The following is a 20,287-nucleotide window of genomic DNA, read 5'->3' on the forward strand; positions in this document are numbered from 1 at the left end:
AGCCGGCTATAACCTTCAGGAAACCAGCATCTGGCTCTCCTTAATAGCTCCCTTATTTTGGCCAACTTATTAAATGTCTCTTTGCCTTGTTTTTCCTATCTGCAAAATGGGTTGGTGGGGGGTGGGGAGGGATAATCAGCCTGCATCATAAGTTGTTGAGAAGATCAAATGAGATGATGCAGATAATGTACTTTTCACAATGCCTGCCAGGCATATCGTGCTTAGTACAAACTGGTACGGATACAATCAAAGATTTTTGCACAGACTATTGGGATACTAAGAAAGGCCAGTGGGGAGTTGTTGCTCCTTCCTACTGGTGTATTTGATAAACATGACTATATAACCAGCACGTTTTGTTCTAGAAGGCACAGATGCATCTGTGGGAACATCCTATCTGTTCCCACGGCAGTGAGAGGCTCCCTGGAGCACGAGGCGGGGTGGTGGGCGGTCTGGTGAGTGCAGAAAGGGCCGCTGCTCGCCTGCCCTGGATATCTTGTGCTTCTCACCAGCTGGACCTGATGTCGGCAAGGGCTGGCAGGTGGTAGAACCTTTGCACCTTCCACGTCTCCTTATTCTATATTTCCCAGGACTGACCCTTATATGCTTGCTTTTATCCTAAGGTAGAGGACTGCTTAGCAAATGGCAACCCACTCCAGTATTCTTGCCTGGAGAATCCCAGGAACAGAGGAGCCTGGTGGGCTTCTGTCTACAGGGTCGCACAGAGTCGGTCATGACTGCTGCGACTTAGCATACAGAGGACTGCTTAGCATACAGTCAGGCAGACAGACAAGTCGTGATTTGGTGAAACCTGGAAGAATTACAAACTGGCAAAAATAGCCAACTAAGGAATCGTTGAGGCATATTTACGTTTCCCCTTGATATCTGTAGAAATGTACATCTTCAAGCCTCACAGAAATAATCGCCTGCTCTATATATTTTCCCCCCTTTATGGCTTTTATTGGTATACAACATTATTCAGGCTAGGCTCTTCCGTCTCCCAAGCCAATTGCTTTTGCATCTGTGTTTATATTGATGCTATTCAAACAATGATCCTCTCCTTCCCCTGTCAGTTTCCATCGTTCATTTCACATATTATGAACTTATTTAAACAAAAATCATCCTCTCCGGGTGCATTTCTTTCCCATCTGTTCCCCCCTCTTGCCCCATGCTACCAATTCTCATTTTAAAGCAACACAATAATATCATTTATTGTTTTTCCTCTCTTGTTTTCCTAAGTTTCTCCTATAACATTCGATGTGGGAGAGGTGATGGTGAGGAAATACACAGTTTTAGTATTGATTTATAGACAAGAAGGTGTTTCTTTACGCAAAATGTTTCTAAAAGGATTCATACCAATTTTTTAGAGCAATGAGCCCTTGATAATGGCTGCACTTATGCGTAGGGTGCTTTAGAGTTAGATTTTAAGTGTAATTTCACTACGTGTCATTTTAGGGAGTCTGGAGAAATAAAGAGGGAAAAATGGCTAGTTATCCAGATCATTCAAAATATTCAGATTTTTGGCAACCTTGTTGACTGGCATGCAGATGTTAGACTGAATTATTCACCTTTCTTTCAAAGGCTTGGTGTTGTGGAAACACAGCTCATTTTGTATTAGAACCAAAATAAGGTGGTGGTGTGAGGGGTGGGAGCTGTTTTCATTCTATGAAATGATTAAAACATAGGGAAGCAAACCTGACTATGTTTTTAGCTTAATAATGTTTTTTGGTTTCCACTTGTTCACAGGTACTGTTCTATTTCCCAGGCTCAGGAAGACCTGCTAGAAATACCTTAATCCTTCCTAAAGCAGGTGTTTGTGTACCTAGTCCCCGTATAGATTTGTTAGGGCCATGAGAGAGAATTTATTCTCATAATCTTCCTACAAAGGATAACTGTTCCTACTGCGTCTGCCAGCTTCACCCAGATGAATAGCCCAGGGCCTCAGTGCATGCTTCTCAGGCCAGCTATGGGAGATCAGCTAGATTTTTTTAAGAGAAATTAGGCTTTTCCATCTTTGAAGCAGTATCAGTGGAGCCCACACTTCGGTAGACAACTCCCGGAGGTCGCTGAATCCTGCATGGAATTTGTCACTCATTCATAAATGGGCCACGTTCCTCTGAAATGACAGATCTGGTGAGTTAATATTATCTCCCGTAACACTTACCCTTGAAATGAGAGGTGCTTTAATGATCGAGCAGTCTCTTTCTAGAGTTCCTGGACTACGTGAGAATCCCTTGAGCGTAGGAGGAATGTCGGTGAGGAGTTCATCCTCCGTCTCCCTGCGTCCTTCCTGTTGCCGTGAAGCCCGGTACCCCGGAGTTGGACTTCAAAGCCTGCCCCTTGTTGGAGAGCCTCCGCTCCGCTTTCCCTGGGCTAAAGGAAGCAAGATGCTTCAACTGCTCTTCCTCTGTGATAGTTTCACAAGGAAGCAAGAGCCTGTTTATCTCTTTTACAGTTCATTACACCTGAGGAACCTTATTTAGCTAAAGGAAATTGCCCTCTGGGGAATGGTTAGAATTAGTAAGGAGTAAAACCTTTAGGGGTGGAAAACTCTGTCTGCATATTACAGAAAAGAAAACCCAAACTCCCAAATCTGCTCCGTAATTCGTTATCCCATTAGGAAATGAAAGGTCTTTTCCTTCTCTTAACTCTTCCCCTGTGAGTGTTACATCAGTTTAGTTTCTGCTTTTCCGTTCTTGTTTTCTGTTTTCCTCAGGGGGATAAGGTCTGGTTTTAGTTCCATAAGAGGATAAACTATCTAAAAGTCAGAAGATCCAAGCATAAGATCCATCGTTTTGAGATGTAGTCCGTGGGAGTTCCTATGTGGTCTCTTGGAAGAGCTGAGTCAGGAAAGTCAAGCCTCAGAAGGAGGACGGGACCAAATGTTTTTAAGATGTCCTTTCTTATTATGAAAGACTAGTATCTTGGTCGGAGAAGGCAATGGCACCCCACTCCAGTACTCATGCCTGGAAAATCCCATGGACGGAGGAGCCTGGTAGGCTGAAGTCCATGGGGTCGCGAAGAGTCGGACATGACTGAGCAACTTCACTTTCACTTTTCACTTTCATGCATTGGAGAAGGAAATGGCAACCCACTCCAGTGTTCTTGCCTGGAGAATCCCAGGGAGGGGGCAGCCTGGTGGGCTGCCTTCTATGCGGTCGCACAGAGTCAGACACGACTGAAGTGACTTAGCAGTAGCAGTAGCAGCATTTTGGTATTTAAAAATAGCTCATCCCCATCACTAGTTGTTATCATGATATGACCTTAGTAGCATCACTGCTGTGATCTTTGCTTCCAAAATCTTTCTCTACTTGTTGGGTTCATTTTGGCCTCTTCTGGCTTGAAAGAACCTCCTTCAGAGCCTGTGAGATCTGTAATCTTCATTTCTTTACCTAGGAAGTTCATGCAGTTTCTTTTATTCAGAACCGATTATATTCTGGCAGCTACCTTCCAATGGCCTCTGCAGTTGAAGGTGATTAATTTCTGAGATCAAGAGGCTCAAAGATTTAGGTCTAATGTGATGTGGTCACCGTAGGAAAAGGACCAGGAGCTGGAGGGTTTTTGCCGAGTATCTCAAAACTGAGTGAAAAATTAGAATTTCTGCCAAGAGTCTCCATGTCGGGTCGAAGAAGTGTTTTACTGAATACCTGGACATGTGATGAGCCATAATTTGAAGAATGTCTGAGAGATGTTGCTCTCTGTTTAGGCAGTTTCCCCAGTCACTTTATATGAGTAGGCTCTTGGTTTATATCACACTTTCCTAAATCTATTCTGCAGTGCAGGGGACATGTCCCGGTTTTGGAGTCAGGGAGCTTGTTTTAAAACATTTTTGTTTCTGCTAATAGTAGAATGATCTATGGGGAGTCGTGCAGTGGCTCTGGGCTGACTTCTCACCTGGAAAGCAGAGGTGGATCTGGGTGATCACCAAGGAAGCTAAGTTGCTGGGTAGGCATCGTGTTTTACACTGATTGTCTCAGCATCAGAAATTCATAAACTTTGTTAGGCTTCAGAATCATGGGGCCGCTTTATTAGAAAAGCAGGTTTCTGGGCTCGCTCCAGCAGGTCGCGTGTGGTGGTGTCTGGGGAAGAAGCACTCCAGCAGACTGCACGCCTCATCAGTGCCTTAGGTGAGTCTGATGCCCAGAGGCCTCAGCCCATGGTTTCAGAAGCACTGCTTCGGGAGGTGTCATTTCAGAGCCGCAGGGAACCTCTCTTCCCCGTTTGGGGCACCAAGGGAAGACTTCTCATTGGGCTTGAAGCCCAAATGTCTTCAGTAAGAATACAATCATACCAAAGTGTAAATGATAACTGTGAGTCTTTTCTAGAAGTAGGTCTTGACGGGAGTCTGGAGTGGGAGGCGTGAGGCTGCTGAAAGACTTAGGGGGACACCAAGGATGGGTAAAGGGTGAGCCTGACTGGATAACTCCAAGATGAATTGCACCGACTTAAACATTTTGTTGCTAGCTCTCTTCTGAGATATAGACATCGAGTTGGGTAGAGGTGGGAGATGGGGAAGTGAGCTAAGTAGAGTGGCTGGACTAATGTGTCCAAAAATAAAAGCTTGGGGGGATTTTCTGAAAGACATACAGGTGAGAAGTGCCTAAGAGATGACTTGTGCCAGCAAGTAACCTGTGATGACTGGCTGTGCCCTGAAGACCCAGGCAGAGTCATTTGATAATATGACATCTGTGGGGTGAGGATAACCATTAGCTTGAAGTAGACAGAGTGTGTGCGCTGGTGCGTGTGTGTGTGTGTGTGTGTGTGTGTGTGTGTGTGTGTGCAGTATAGGAGAGGTGAAGAGAGAAGAGTCCTGTATAAGTCCTGCAGGGCAGGGAGGACAGCTAAGCAATTCAATAACTCGGCCCTAGTTTCAGCTCTGTAGGTGCAAGGGCAAGGCACTGAAATGAGCCTTCAATCCAGTTTATTTGTTGCTATCTAAATTCCAATTTATTTTTTTTTGTCAGGTTGGCCCATTTGCATGCAAGGCACCTAGCTCTAATCTGCTCTGATAATGACTTGGGTGAGCAGGTTGAAAATTTCTTACTCTTCCCTGAAGGCTCACAGTGTGAAAGGAAGGATAGTAAAGCAACCTTTCCATGATTAAACAAAAAATAAAATTACATCGTGGTGTTTTTATTCTTCTCATTTTTACCCTCATCTCTCACAACTTTAGATGCCGAACTAGGCTTGGCAAGGACATGGACTCAAGGAGAGGGGTGCCTTGTTTCTTGGGATTAAAGCTCTTGTTTATCATGAAGCCTTAGTAATACTGCCCAGCCAATTTCTGCATTAAACAAACACAAACTGAATGAGAACCTAATTTAATTTCCACATGGCCAACATCCATTAATAACCTAGATTTCGCTAAACCTAAATCTTATAGACAGCTTATTCATCTTTTTTCTTTAAATGTTTGATTCTTCTCTAAGATTTATTCTCAGGTACTTAATTCTTACATGGCTGACATTATACATTCTCTGGGTAAAAATTCAACAACTCCCTTTTCAATTCCAATCCATTTCATTTGGTTCTGTTCCATACTGTTCCATTCTCCTCGTTTCATTCTAGAAATCTCTGGGGTCATATCTCAAGCTTAATTCCTCTTTTTGAATGCCTGGATCAATTAGCAAGACTTCATTTCAATGCTGTGGGATAAATCCCTGCAAGAATTGAATCCTTGAACCAGCCCACTATCAATCCCCTCTCCTAGTCCTGCCAGACACTAGAGTCAAGGGGGCTAAGTTCACTTCAGAGGCCAGGATCTGCGAGTAAGTCAGAAAGAGAAAAACAAGCATTGGATATTAACACATATATGCGAAATCTGGAAAAATGGAACAGATGAACCTATTTGCAAAGTAGAAACAGAGACACAGAAGAAGAGAACAAACATAGAGACACCAACGGGGGTGGGGAAGGGAGGGGGGAGAACTGGGAGACTGGCACTGACCATCTCCTTAGTTAAGACAGATAACTAACGAGAACCTGCTGGACAGCGCCAGGAACTCAGGGCCCTGTGGTGAGCTCAGTGGAAAGGAAATCCCAAACAGGCAGGATATATGTGTGTGCATACGCAACTGAGGCACTTTTCTGTACAGCAGAAACTAACATAACATTGAAAAGCAACTACACGTCAATAAACTCTTTTTTAAAAAAGAGACCAGGATCTAGATGAAAGGCCAGACAGTGCCGGAGCATCTCTGAAAAGCCGTCAATAGTAAGAAGAGTCTGTCCAATGGAAACTGTGAACAGGTGAAATTCATGTAGTCTCCCTTTCTCTCGGCATTTTCTTCCCTCGGTCATCTCCTTATTAACGTCCCCCTTTTCTTTTCCAGCCCCAGGGCACTCCTGTGACTTTCCTGTTATCTGAACACCCCTCTACTGCACTACAAGGGATGCCTCCCTCCCCCTCCCCATCCAAACAGAGCCGCAGATCCCAACTCTCTACTCAGTTTGATAAACACTAGTTAACTGATAATTAATCAAAACTGTACTGAAGAATGGAAGGTTATTTTGCTATCCTCTTTTGTGAGTTTTTGAATTTTAAAAGGTGACTTCAGAAATGACTTAACCCAGACTGTGAGGATGTGGGGAAAAGGGAACACGTGTGTTCTCTTGGTGGCAATGTAAATGGATGCAGCCACTATGGAAAATAGTGTGAAGATACCTTCAAAAATTAAAAATAAAGCTACCATATGATTCAGCAGTCTCCTTCTGGGTTTATCCAAAGGAAAGGAAAACGGAATCTTGAGAGATATAAGCACCCCTGTGTTCATGGCAGCATTATTCTCAAAAGCCGTCGTACAGAGAATACAACCTAGGTGCCCATCAACAGGTGAATGGATAAAAATGTGGTGTACATATGTATAGCTCTGCCATAAAAAAAAGAAGATTCTGACTTTTGCAAAATCATGGATGAAACCTGAAGGCATTGTGCTAAGTGAAATAAGTCAGACAGACAAAGAAAAATGCTGTATGATCTCACTTTTAAGTGGAATCTGAAAAGATGAACTCATAGAAACAGAACATAGAATGGTGTTTGCCAGGGCTGGAGGGTGGCCTAAATGGGGAGATGTTAAGGTTGCAAACGTCCAGTTATAAGACAAAGAGGTTCTGGGGATCCAAAGCACAGCATGGTGACTGTAGATAGTAATGCCGCATTATGTACTTGAAAGCTGCCGGGAGAGTAGATCTTAAATGTTTTCAACACAAAAAGACATGGTAATTATATGATGTGATGGAAGTGTTAGCTAATGCCATGGTGTTCCTTCTTTTTTTGGCAACATGTAAGTGTGTCAAATCAGCACCTTGTGCACCTTTGAATTGCACACTGTTACATGTCAATTATATCGCAAAAAGTTGGAAAAGGGTGCTACTTGTTTGCTTAAAAAAGACAGAAATGATTTCCTAAAGGAATGAATCTTCTTGGTAAAATTCTAGGCACCTCGGTAGAAAATTTTTGAGCTAATGTCTGTCCCTATTGTTCGAACACTGGTAAGTATTATCATTTTCTGTCTTATCCCTAGATGAAGTCATTTCTGCCAGCTGGAAATGACTTCATTTTGAGATAAAAATAGAAACTTGGTGTATTTGAACAATACACTAGAAGTAGTGTAGTGTTTGAACAACAGGGACAGACATTACGCTGAGGGCTTCCCTGGTGGCTCAGAGGGTAAAGAATCTGCCTGCAATGCAGGAGACCGGGCTTTGATCCCTGGGCTAGGAAGATCCCCTGGAGAAGGGAATGGCTATCCACCCCAGTATTCTTACCTGGAGAATCTCATAGAATTTTAGCTAGAAATGCTAGCTGAGTAATTGCTCACTTCACTTATGTGTCTACACAATTGACTCTTTCCTTTAACAGGTATTTACTGAACACCTACTATATTTCAGGCTGTGTGAGGTGCCTTGAATACAAATGATGAATAAACCAGTTTTCCAGGGAGTGAAATCTGAGCAGTCAGAGGTCACTTCCTGACTTCTTCTAGGCTAGGATATTTGCCAAACCCATTCCATCCATCAGAAAAATAAAAAAGGGATAGACAGATGTAACACACACTTGAACTTAATCCTTGCCGCTCTCTCACTGTGGCTCAAGAAGAACGGGTTTGGAAAAGCTAGATAAATACTTGTGTCAGAGGAAGCTGGCTGCCAAGCCCATTTAAAAATCAAATTGCCAGTTTAATAGTATGCATCGTGTCCATATCAAATGATGACGTTATTGGCAGAGACGAGGAGGTGACACCATTTTGAGTGCTTAAACCGAAGTAACAATGGATGAAGCTGTCTGCAACCGACTGCAAAGCCATTCTGCCGTCTGGCACTCTCGCTGTCCATCCTGGGGGGAATGGGAAACAGAGGGCTTCCAGGGGGTGAACAGTGACCAGCTGCCTCCCTGAGAGGGCACCCTGAGCTGGGCCTGTCCCCCCACCTGACATTCCGCCCACTGCGAGTCCACAAAGGAATGCCATTCTAGGTAGCAGTCTTACAGCAAGTGAGCAAGTGAAGTCACTCAGTCGTGTCCGACTTTTTGTGACTCCATGGACTGTAGCCTCCCAGGCTCCTCAGTCCGTGGAATTTTCCAGGCAAGAGTACTGGAGTGGGTTGCTATTTCCTTCTCCAGGGGATCTTCCCGACCCAGGGATTGAACCGGGGTCTCCTTCATTGCAGGCAGACGCTTTCCCCTCTGAGCCACCAGGGAAGCTGTCTTATAAACAAACTGCAAATACAGGGCATGTTTACTGAAGAGAACACAGCAGCACACAAGCAAAAAAAATAAATACATAAAAATAAAAATCTTTCATGAAGCCCGGAGATAGCTAACATTGATATTTCAGTGTAGATCTTTCCAATCTTTTAAAACTTCTGTATTCGTGTGAGTGTGTGTCTTCAAAGTAAAGCTGAGATCAAACTGTAGTTATTTACACTTAACACAGGGCGGGCTTCACGAGCACACAGCCTGGGCTTGGTTTGATGCTCTGCTGTTGCCATCGTGAAATTCGTCATCATTTAATCTTTGAAACTGTGTTCTGCGAGTGAAGTCCTGTGGGGTGTGTGTGAGCAGAGAACATTCGGGCGGCAGGGTGACGTGTTCTCACTGCCCTGTTTGCAGAGTGTTCGCTCTGCTCTGTGAGCACAGGATTGCAGTGGGTCCGTACCTCGTGGGACTTTTGTGAGATGGAAGCATGGACCAGGTTAAGCATATTGCATCTGTGAACCAGTAGGAATAGTGACAGTTGAGAAAGGTCATGCTTTCCATTTGAATCAGAACTCACCTCTAACTTGGAAGGCAATGACCTTCTAAGAAAGGTGAATGACTTAGAAACCCTATTATATCCTTAGTCATGCAGCTTCCATCCGCTGGCCAATCACTGATGCCAGAATGAATGAAACCCCAAAACAGGGCAATCCATTGTTCTTTCTCCTCTCGGCCCTTCCTTACTCACCAGCGAGCTGAAAGTAGAGAAGGTGGGTAGGCTGTGCGTGTGCCGAGAACTGAAATAAACCCGAGTGAGATCACTTTGTGCAGCACTGTCACACTTCTGGCAAGAAAGAAACCCCCATGTGTATAACCTTTGGAATATAGATTGTATGGTTTTGGTAATTCTGCAAGTGAGTTAAACAGTTTTATTATTATCATTTTAAACTTGCATTGTGTAATGGACAGATGAATGGTGAGATTTATGCTAATAATTTAGATTTTTAATTTTTCTTTTAGAACAACATTAAATAGCAGAAAAAAAAAAATGCCATGTCAAGTCAAGCACGAGACCATAGCACAAAGAAAAGGTACTTTTATCCTGCTTATTGGCTGCACGTTTTCACTCTTCTAGGCTGTGCAAATTATGTATCCAGCCCTGACTAGACCATATACTATGACTTTTTTCCAAGTCATTAAATATGATTTAAAAGATTATTACTAACAGCTGCATAGTAAATAGTTTCAATTGATGAATTTATTTAACTCCTCTCTTATTATTCTGAGGATCTTTAGATGCATACAATGTGTTTACAATTAGTTGATTATCATGGTGTGATGAAAATCTCTGTACATAAATCTTTATGGTTTTTTCCTTAAGGAAATTACAAGAAAGAGTTGCTAAGTTAAACAATGTGCATGTTCACGAGTCACTACAGAGACACACTGCTCTTCAGATAGTGGTGATTTACAATTTTCACCTTAATACTGCAACCTCAATCTGTATTAGAAAGGTACTGGGCCAGTGATGAGCGAGATGGGACTTCCCTTCCTGCTACCTAAAGCCAAAGAGATGAGCTAGACACTCAACACTCACACACTGATATATATGTATTTACAAACCATGATGAGTCCTATGAAGGAAAAAATTGAAGCGTTTTTTGTTTTGTTGTGGTTTTTTATTTTTTTAGTTTTTGGCTGCTACACCCTGCAGTTCCTGGCACCTCAGGTCCCTGACCAGGTAATGTATTTATTATAGTAAATCCTTCCCATTTTAATCTGATCAAAAACACATACTTAGTGTTTCATTATATATTTTGCACTGGGTTTATATTTGCCACTTGACTTTTCAACACCAAGAACATTTATTTAGTGTCTCTGACACTAAGCATTTGTGAGTTATTATGAGGATACAAATATAACTAAGATAGACTTTCAGCTCTCAAGACACATGTGCTACAGTGTCAGGAAGTCACTGATTAGAGCTGGATCTCAAATAATGTGAGCAAATAGCAAATGAAAAAACAAAATAACACTGGAGGAGCAATTAACTGTTAGGAGTGAGAACCCACAAAGGAGGGGGGATTGGAGCTCTGAAGGCTGAAGGGGGTTTCAGATGGTAAAAGTGGGGAGATAAATGGACCTGATGGCGAGGAAAGCAACATAAACTGAGAAAGGACTCAGCGATTTGCAGGCAGTGGTTTCTATTTCTCCTAGAGGAACCCCCACACCCTACCCCGTCCCTGAGTTTAGAACAATGCTTGACACCCTAATTCTGCTTTGGTTGACGCTAATCTCTTTTTCTTATGAGAATATGGTGTTTTATCACCCATATTGTAGATAAGAGATCTTATCTGACTGATCCTTTCCTCCCATTGTAGAAATAGAAATAATTAATTGCTTTCTCCTCTGCACTCTTACATTGCTTTATCTTTTACGCTATAATTGCCCTTGTCAAGCGCTGCTGGGGTTACATGCATGTACGTCCCTTTATCTACTTCTTTGACTACGTTTTCTACATCTGTGGATCTGCAGTGCCCAGAATGGTGCATTGTGAAAAAACAATAACACATGGCAGTGGAATCAAATTGAATGGAAGCCAGTAACTCCTGGCTCCAGTGCTGGCAGTTTGAGTGATCTGATGAAAAGTCCCAGACTATGTGCTGGGGAAGACTGGGAGCAGAGGAAGAAATTGAATTTGAATAATTGAATTTTAAGAAGGAGGCATATGCTTCTGCTGTAACCTCCCCACACCAGACAGCGAAGCCCAGATGCAAGTCAGAATGCATTATGTATTTAATGTGTCTCATGGGGTTGGCATCTGAGATAACAGGAAGAGAAGGCAGGGATTATAATCAAAGTGGCAACATCGGAAGACACGTAGCTGGTGGTGAAAGGTCAGGGCACCTCTTTAGATATTTAATCGACCTTGCACCGGAGGAGTGGATTTGATTGAGGGCTGGGGGGGGGGGTGTGTATGTGTGTGTGTGTGTGATACTTTACAGAGACAAGTAACGAAGTAGTAGGATCAAGATCTCTAGGGTGATGTTTCTTGGGGCTGCAGGAACCTCAGTTCTGAGTGTTAATGTTGATGCATGGGACTTGAACCTGGGAAAAAGAAAAGGATTTTGCTTGGGAGACTGTGCACTGTCTCAGCATCTCCCGAAGTCAGGACAAGAGGAAGTGGGGTTTTATGGAACCAAGAGGGAATTAAGTCACTAGCAAGAGGGACTATCTCATAACTTTCATGTGCAAAAAAAGAAAAAAAAAAGTACCCTTTTTAGCCTTCTTAGTGCATGTTCAGGAAGCAACAGTTAGAACTGGACATGGAACAACAGACTGGTTCCAAATAGGAAAAGGAGTACGTCAAGGCTATATATTGTCACCCTGCTTATTTAACTTACATGCAGAGTACTTCATGAGAAACGCTGGACTGGAAGAAACACAAGCTGGAATCAAGATTGCCAGGAGAAATATCAATAACCTCAGATATGCAGATGATACCACCCTTATGGCAGAAAGTGAAGAGGAACTAAAAAGCCTCTTGAAGAAAGTGAAAGTGAAGAGTGAAAAAGTTGGCTTAAAGTTCAACATTCAGAAAACGAAGATCATGGCATCTGGTCCCATCACTTCATGGGAAATAGATGGGAAACAGTGGAAACAGTGTCAGACTTTATTTGTTTGTGTTCCAAAATCACTGCAGATGGTGACTGCAGCCATAAAATTAAAAGACACTTACTCCTTGGAAGGAAAGTTATGACCAACCTAGACAGCATATTCAAAAGCAGAGACATTACTTTGCCAACAAAGGTCCATCTAGTCAAGGCTATGGTTTTTCCAGTGGTCATGTATGGATGTGAGAGTTGGACTGTGAAGAAGGCTGAGTGCTGAAGGATTGATGCTTTTGAACTGTGGTGTTGGAGAAGACTCTTGAGAGTCCCTCGGACTGCAAGGAGATCCAACCAGTCCATTCTGAAGGAGATCAGCCCTGGGATATCTTTGGAGGGAATGATGCTGAAGCTGAAACTCCAGTACTTTGGCCACCTCATGCGAAGAGTTGACTCATTGGAAAAGACTCTGAGGCTGGGAGGGATTGGGGGCAGGAGGAGAAGGGGACGACTGAGGATGAGATGGCTGGATGGACGTGAGTCTGAGTGAACTCCGAGAGTTGGTGATGGACAGGGAGGCCTGGCGTGCTGCGATTTATGGGGTCGCAAAGAGTCGGACACGACTGAGCGACTGAACTGAACTGAGCTGAGTGCATGTTCAACATTTCCATTGAGGTCATCAGGGTCTATATTTTTCAGTAAGAGAAATCGGAGGATCAAGGAGGTTGACTAACATGGTTTGATTCACACAACTCAGAAAAAAACAGGGCGGAAGCCTTGTTTTGAACAATATTAAAACCTAGGATTTCGTCAATGTATTTTTGGCTCTTTAGGTTCTAAGATCTGAAAAAGATTATGAACCTTTGGTGAGAGACCATCTAGCGTAGGTATCTGAATGACAGAAGGGAAGGAAATACAGGTGTTGCCATTGTTTCAGCTCCTTATCAGAAAGGGGCAGGCAGGTAGCCTGGAAGAGTTCTGGATACTCCATCTAGATCCGCAGCATCCTTAAAAATAAACCCTTCCCTCCTTGTGATGCCCATGGTTCCAGGAGAGCTGTGATTTGGATCTAAAGAACTTAGCCCTGCCCTCCAAGCTCCAAGTAGAAGGGAGATGAGAAGAGAGAGGGTGAGGGGAGGTGGGAACTCCTGGACGTGAAAGGCTGATGAAATACAGTTATAGCACATCCCAAATGGGAGAGGATCTTCACCATCTTGTAACGCAATGCTTTCATTTTACAGATCAGGAAACTAGAGCACAGGGATTGGCTCCAGGATATTTATTTTTAAAAGATAGATTTATCCTTGTGGTCCTTCTAGAACCTTTTCCAGCACCTTCTAAGCTTTCTGGACATTTCTACTGCCCTATGAGCATAAGACCCTTATCATTTTATATGACCTTTCTCTCAAACAGTTCTCAAATACAAGACACTTGATAAGCTCTTCACTTATTACCCTTGTTAGATGGGCTGCATTTTTTTAAAAATCTAAGTATTCTCCATTGATTGAAAAAAAATTCTCATGATGAATATTTTATGACAACAAAATTAATAGAAGAAAAATCATTTTTTCCTTTCATCCAGAGACAACCATTCTTAATATTTTAGTGATAGTTTCCTTCAAGTCCCTTTCTTAACATATTTTTTTTCATGTTCTTTTATGAAGATATTTGAATAGGAGAGTTTGGAGCTGAATTTTAGGCCTGTTGAATGAGTGTTTGGCCCTGTGTATTTATATGCTGTGTATGTGATTTTGGTGTGTGTGTGTGTGTGTGTGTGTGTGTGTGTGTGTGTGTAGGGGTGGGAGAGGCAGAGGGAAGGTAAGATTTGGGAGGAGAGGGAACTCGGAGCCCAGCACTCTGGAAGTCCCACGCAGGCGGGGCTGCTGCAGCTCCATCCCCCCGCCCCCCGGGCCCCCCACCCCCACCTGCCACTCCCCCACCCCGCCCCCCAACAAGAGACTGGGGCTGAGCACTCTTCTGGGCGGGGAAGTGCCCCAGCATCACTCAGCTTAACCCGTGTCCTCCGACCGCCACTCAGATGTGAATGGCCTGATCAAACGATGGCTGGAGAACCGTGACGTCTGCTTCTGTTGTCTGCACTCATGAAAAACTGCTCAAACAGGGCAAGCGTGAAACAGGGGGTGAGAACCGCCCTGGAGAAGCAGGCTCCTTTGGGAGCCCATCAGGGCCCGCCTGTCAGTGGCTAACGATGGAGGGGCTGGAGAGCGGGAGCCGTGCGGCTCCGTCCTCTGCTTTCTCAGAAGAAACCCGGCCGGGCGCCGCCCTGGCCTCTCTCCGTGCGGGGCCGGCCGGAGGAGCGAGCTTCTCGGCGTCGCACAGACCCTCGCGGCCCCTTGGTGTCTCTCCGCGACGGCTCTGAAGCCTGGCCACTGCCACCCGCCGTCTCCGCAACCCCGGTGTTTTTCTGTCTCTCACGCGCTCCCTCGCTTCCCATCACACAAAAGCCTTCTGTTAACTAGAAGCCTTTGCACTGAGGTCCTGCGGGTTAGAGCCCCCGTCGGCCCAAGCTGCCAGTGGCTGTCTGGGCTCCAGACATTCTTAAGATCAAAATCAGTGGGGAGATATATCAAACCAATTTTTGAAGCTGCTGCTCCGGCTTTCTTTGGCGAGCCGGGTCTCCTCCCCACCCCACAGCCCCGGGCGCTGTCTGACCCAGCCTTTTAAACACTTACACGCCAGAACATTTCCAAAAATACACACGCGCGTTAACAAAAAATCATCTTAGTCTGCACTCCCTGCCTGGAAAGAGGGCCCCGAGCCCTCTTGCTCGGAGGAGAGGACCATGCGGCGGGGACAGAGAAGCCGCAGGTTGCACGGGCAGGTTACACGCGCAGGTTGCACGCGCAGGTTGCACACACTGGCCGCAGCCTCGGACGTCTAGCCTTCTCCCCCTCCTCCCTCTGCAAGGGCCTCCCCTGCCTGAGGGGCTTCTGGCCAGAGAGCTCCAGGGGGGACCCAGGATTTGCAGGTAACAGACAAATAACTATCCTTGTGCCCCACCCCCACCCCGACTGCTAATGTGACCTTGGAAAAGTTTCTTACCCTTTCTGAGTCGCGGTTTCCTCATCTATACCTGGAGACCAAGGATCCCTCTCTCTACTGGGTGTACAGCAATTAAGTTGGCAACATTTGCTTGAAGTCTGACCCATGAGAACCTGGTTACTCTGTCTGCAGACACAATAGGTACTTTTAAAAATTTTATTTTATTTGGCTGTGAAAGGTCTCAGTTGCAGCACGCAGGATCTTTGATCTTCCTTGTGGCTTGTGGGATCTAGTTTCTTGACCAGGGATTGAACTTGGGCCCCTGGCATTGGAAGCGTGGAGTCCTGGCCGTTGGCCCACCAGGAAAGATTGCACCACAGCTATTATGACCATCACTCCTATGTCTGTGTTACAACTGTGCTTTTTCATAGCAAGATCTACCCCCAGATGAGGACTCTCTATGACCCGCCCAGCTTTGCAGGTGGTAACCCATGAACTTACACACGTGAGGAACCAAGAGCATCCAAAGAGGTGCAGAGCTGAGCTCTAGGAGTTGTCCTGTTCCTCGAGTCAAGGGACAGCCCTCCTGCTGGGCAGAGTGGAAGGTGACCACAGGTTTCAGACCCTTGGGAGGACTCCCTGCCTCCAAAGATTCCCCTTCAGTCTGCCTGGCTGATGCCTGAGTTCCCACCATTACGGCTTCCTTTCCTGGAGGTATGAAACACGTTCTCTGTAAACAAAAATCATCCCCAGCGGGGAGATGTGTGATGAAGCATTTGCCCCATATGTGTCTGGAAAGCTTCCCCGGAAAATAAAACCATGGTTGTTCGGAGGTCAAGGAGTCGTAGATTCCTGGTCAGACCTGGGAGGCACTTTCTTGAAACTCATCCTATGTTTTCTTTTGACAAGGAGGAGTCTGAAGCTCAGAAACTAGAAAGATTCCTGCAAAGGTGCTGCTAAGTGGGGAGAGAGATGGGTGAAGCAGAGAGCCGGGCGTCCAATCCAGACGGACCCCGCTGAATTTTATAAATCCATGCTCACGTTCACTCTCCTACCTTCACAAACAACTTTTACACTAACTTTAACTCTCTGGAATTGTGAAAAAAATCCAAATACCAACACTTCAAATAGAGTTTAAGCTTTATGTTAGTAAGAGTCTTGGGTCATTTTCACCTGGGGAAATTTTGCTTCCCCAGCTTAATAATGGGGGCCCAGATGGAGTCAGTTTCTCTCCTGTCCGGTCCCCTCCTCCATACCACAGGCTGGCCCAGTGTTTCTCAGAGGGACAGACTTTCCTGGCAAACATCACTGACTCCCAAGCACATTGGTTGGCATCACAAGTGACAATGGACATTTGCCCTTGGGCTTCAGCCTGAGGGCCAGAGTTCCCCAGAACGCTCTCCTCTCCTTTCCTTGTCCTTCCTCAGGTCTTCTTGCTGGAAATTTAAAGGTAATTTGAGTAGAGTAGATGGGGAAGATTCTTTCTAAAAAGGTCATTGAACTTAGCCCTCTGCCTGCCCATATTCACTAAATGCCCCGAGTCTGGCACATGCAGGAGTTAGCAAGAACTTTGGAAAATTCGCTGGGAACTGACCACAGGAGAGAGCAAGAGAGAAGCCACCCAGGCATCAGTAATTATTGAGCGCTTGCTGTGTGTATGGAGCTGTGCCAGCTGCGGGGGTGTCTTATAACTTGTGATGAGGATGAAATAGGCATTAGGGATTCTAAAAGAGGATTTATAAAAAGCCCAAACTAGTCCCTGGTTTCAGGAAACCTTCACAGTCATCACGATAACAAGACTGAGTAGCACATGAAATGGCAAGAAAAGAACACAAGCAAAACTCTGGAGTAGAGAGCGCTGTAAGCAAACAGGAACCAGACGGGGGCTGTCAGAGCGCTTCCGCATTGGGTGGCTCTCCTGGTTCCCTGGTGGCTCAGATGACAAAGAATCTGCCTATAATGCAAGAGACCCTGGTTCGAACCCTAGGTGGGGAAGATCCCCTGGAGGAGGGCATGGCGACCCCCTCCAGTATCCTTGCCTGGGGAATCCCATGGTCAGAGGAGCCTGGTGGGCTGCAGTCCATGGGGTTGCACAGAGTGGGACAGAACTGAAGTGACTTAGCACGCACACAAGCAGAATTAAGAGGGTCGAAGAAAGGGAGCCTGGGGGCAAATGTGGAGGATGCCAGGATGAAGGGGTCCTCCACCTAAGTTCAGAAGAACCCCTGCCTCTGAGGGACAGCAATGAGAGATCTGGAGCCTTGGATTAGGGTTTGGCTCCAGGAGCAGGAAGAGAGGAGGCTGGGGATGGGATGGGGGTGACGGACATGGGTTCAGAGGGGCTTGAATTCCAGTAGAGTAATTTACACCTGACATGTAAAGTAAAATGTGCCAAATTCAGTTCAGTTCCGTCACTCAGTCGTGTCTGACTCTTTGCGACCCTGTGAACTGCAGCACGCCAGGCCTCTCTGTCCATCACCAACTCCCAGAGCTGGATCAAACTCATGTCCATTGAGTAGGTGATGCCATCCAACCATCTCATCCTCTGTCGTCCCCTTCTCCTCCTGCCTTCAATCTTTCTCGGCATCAGGGTCTTTTCGAATGACCCTGTTCGCCTCAAATGAGTTCTTCATATCAGGTGGCCAAAGTATTGGAGTTTCAATTTCAGCATTAGTTCTTCCAATGAATATTCAGGCTATTATTTAGTAACTATTTATTATGTGCTTACTTGGGGTGAGGTGCCATTCTGCCCACTGGGATAAAAGTGATTAAGCATATCCAGTGAACTGAAGGGGAGAATTATATGTTGGGGTTGGGGGAGTCTTATCTTAACAGGAGGCTGGGGAACCCTGATGGATGCTTCTGAGGGTGGACAGATGGGCCTGTGTGATGACTACAGGATAAAGGGAAAGAAGAGAAACCGGGAGAATTTTATCCCCCGCAAAGAACCAACGGGTCTTAGTGATGGACTGATGGACTTATTTTTAAAAGACCAGGTAGGATTCTTGTGAAATGAGTCTTTTTATCATTATCCTGAGCTTAGTAGCAACCAAAAAAAAAAAAAAAATCTTTAGTCGAAAGGCAGAGGTTGCGAACCTGTTATTTTATGCTGTGGTCATGCCCCGTCCAGCAGCCTCCCCAACTAATGTGACCCTGGGCGGCTGAAAGGTATCCTTGCAGGTATGCACACGGTGATGCCCACTGGAACCTGAGAAGCAATTTAGAGGCTTAGCATCCCCCGCCCGCTGGAAGCGTGAGCTTCCGAAACCCTGAGCATGCGTGCCGGGGAGAACAAACAGGGAAAGAAGATGGACAAGAATCCAAGATCAGGCTGGCTGTCCTTCATTCGTTCAACCAGTACTTTATTAAAGATCAATCTTCCACACAGCTTCAGCAACTGTATTAACCTAAACTCTCATTATCTAAGTGCTATGAGACTTTGGGCATACTTCCCCTCGAATCAAACACTGACTGCCTTAGCTATATGGGTATCCTTGAGTGCCTGATTTATAGGAGAATTTGGTCTGGGCTCTGCAAATGGACATGCAAGTGAAAGAAGGAAAAATTAAAGGGGCACCCTAGGAGGGATGGAGGACTCAGAGACACCTCCTGGAGAAGGAGAGCTGCGACTGGGACACTGATGATGGGCGGGATTTAGAGGGATGAGATGAAGGCTCTCCGGGTGCTGTAAAACCACCCAAGCAGAGAAGTCAGCCTCTATGGGGGAAAAGTAGAGTGGTCTGATGAATCTTGATGTCCCAGCTGTGACCCATCTACTCAGAAAATGTGGTCTGTATCCTTACAAGCCCCTGTCCCCTGAGCGGTGACAAAGAGATTGCTGTTTCATCTACCACGGTTAAACTCCCTTTGTTTTGTCAATTGAAATAATTCCTGAAGGTAATGCTCAGAACTGGGGGGTGGGGGGACAATTCCTCGTTGTCCCTTATTCTCAGCTGCTCTTTTCTGAGACGGTGCCTGGAGGGTGAGGAGGAGAGGCTTGCTTGGCATCTGGGGGGCAGAGCACAGAAGCACTTGTGTGGTCCTGGCATCCTGTTTGCTGGTGCTCAGCTAGGCTCTGGTGATGAGCTCATTGGCTGGGTTTGATCACGGCTAGTAGCCCTTCCTAGCTGACCCCTTCCCCACCCCGACCCCCAATCCTGCTCTGATTAGCACAGTAGAGCTTGGTCTCTCTCTCAGCTACATCTCCCCATCAGCCAGTGTCTGCTCCAGGCTCCCCTCCCTGCTTGTCACAGGGAGCCTTATGGATCCCACTGGGTGTCAGCTCAGCTGTCTTCTCTGCCTCATTGGCGAGACTGAGGACAGGGCATTATAGGAGCTTCTGCATGCCTCCTATATCACTGCAACTCAACGAGTCTTGGAAAAGCTAAGCTGCAGGGGGTGTTTGTGGCCCCTCACCCCATTGTATTACTAAGTCTGCATTTATGCAGACTGCATTTATATCCATACATATGGCTGCATGGATAGAGGAGCCTGGCGAGCTACAGTCCCCGGGGTCGCAAGAGTCAGACATGATTTAGCACTAAACACCAACCAAGGGACAGCCTGTGATTCATCTCCCAGGGCCAGAACCCTCTGCAGATAAGGGGGCAAGACAGTGATGGCAAATGCGCCCCAGGCCTGTTTCCCTCCCCCGTATCTGCCCCTCCCCCTCTACTTTCTTTCTCTTATCCCTTCCAGGATCCTCTAGGAAATAACCTCCTTCTTCCAGAGAGCAGGGAGTCTCATGGCTTAGCTGTCTTAGGTCAATGGGTTGCTTCCTCCATGCTAGAGGAGAATTCCATGGGCTGGGACTCCTGGGCTGAATTCTTGCTATCACATGACATCAAGGAATCTCTGAAAATCATTTGTCAGGACAATTACTTTACTGGTTGGGATGGAAATTCTTGCTTCTGATGACAAGAGTAGATTCTTCACTCTTTCTTTCTTTGCGTTCTTTCTATTAAAAAAATATTCCTGGTCTTTG

Source organism: Ovis aries, chromosome 12 (genome assembly GCF_016772045.2).
Source record: "Ovis aries strain OAR_USU_Benz2616 breed Rambouillet chromosome 12, ARS-UI_Ramb_v3.0, whole genome shotgun sequence".
Classification (NCBI taxonomy): domain Eukaryota; kingdom Metazoa; phylum Chordata; class Mammalia; order Artiodactyla; family Bovidae; genus Ovis; species Ovis aries.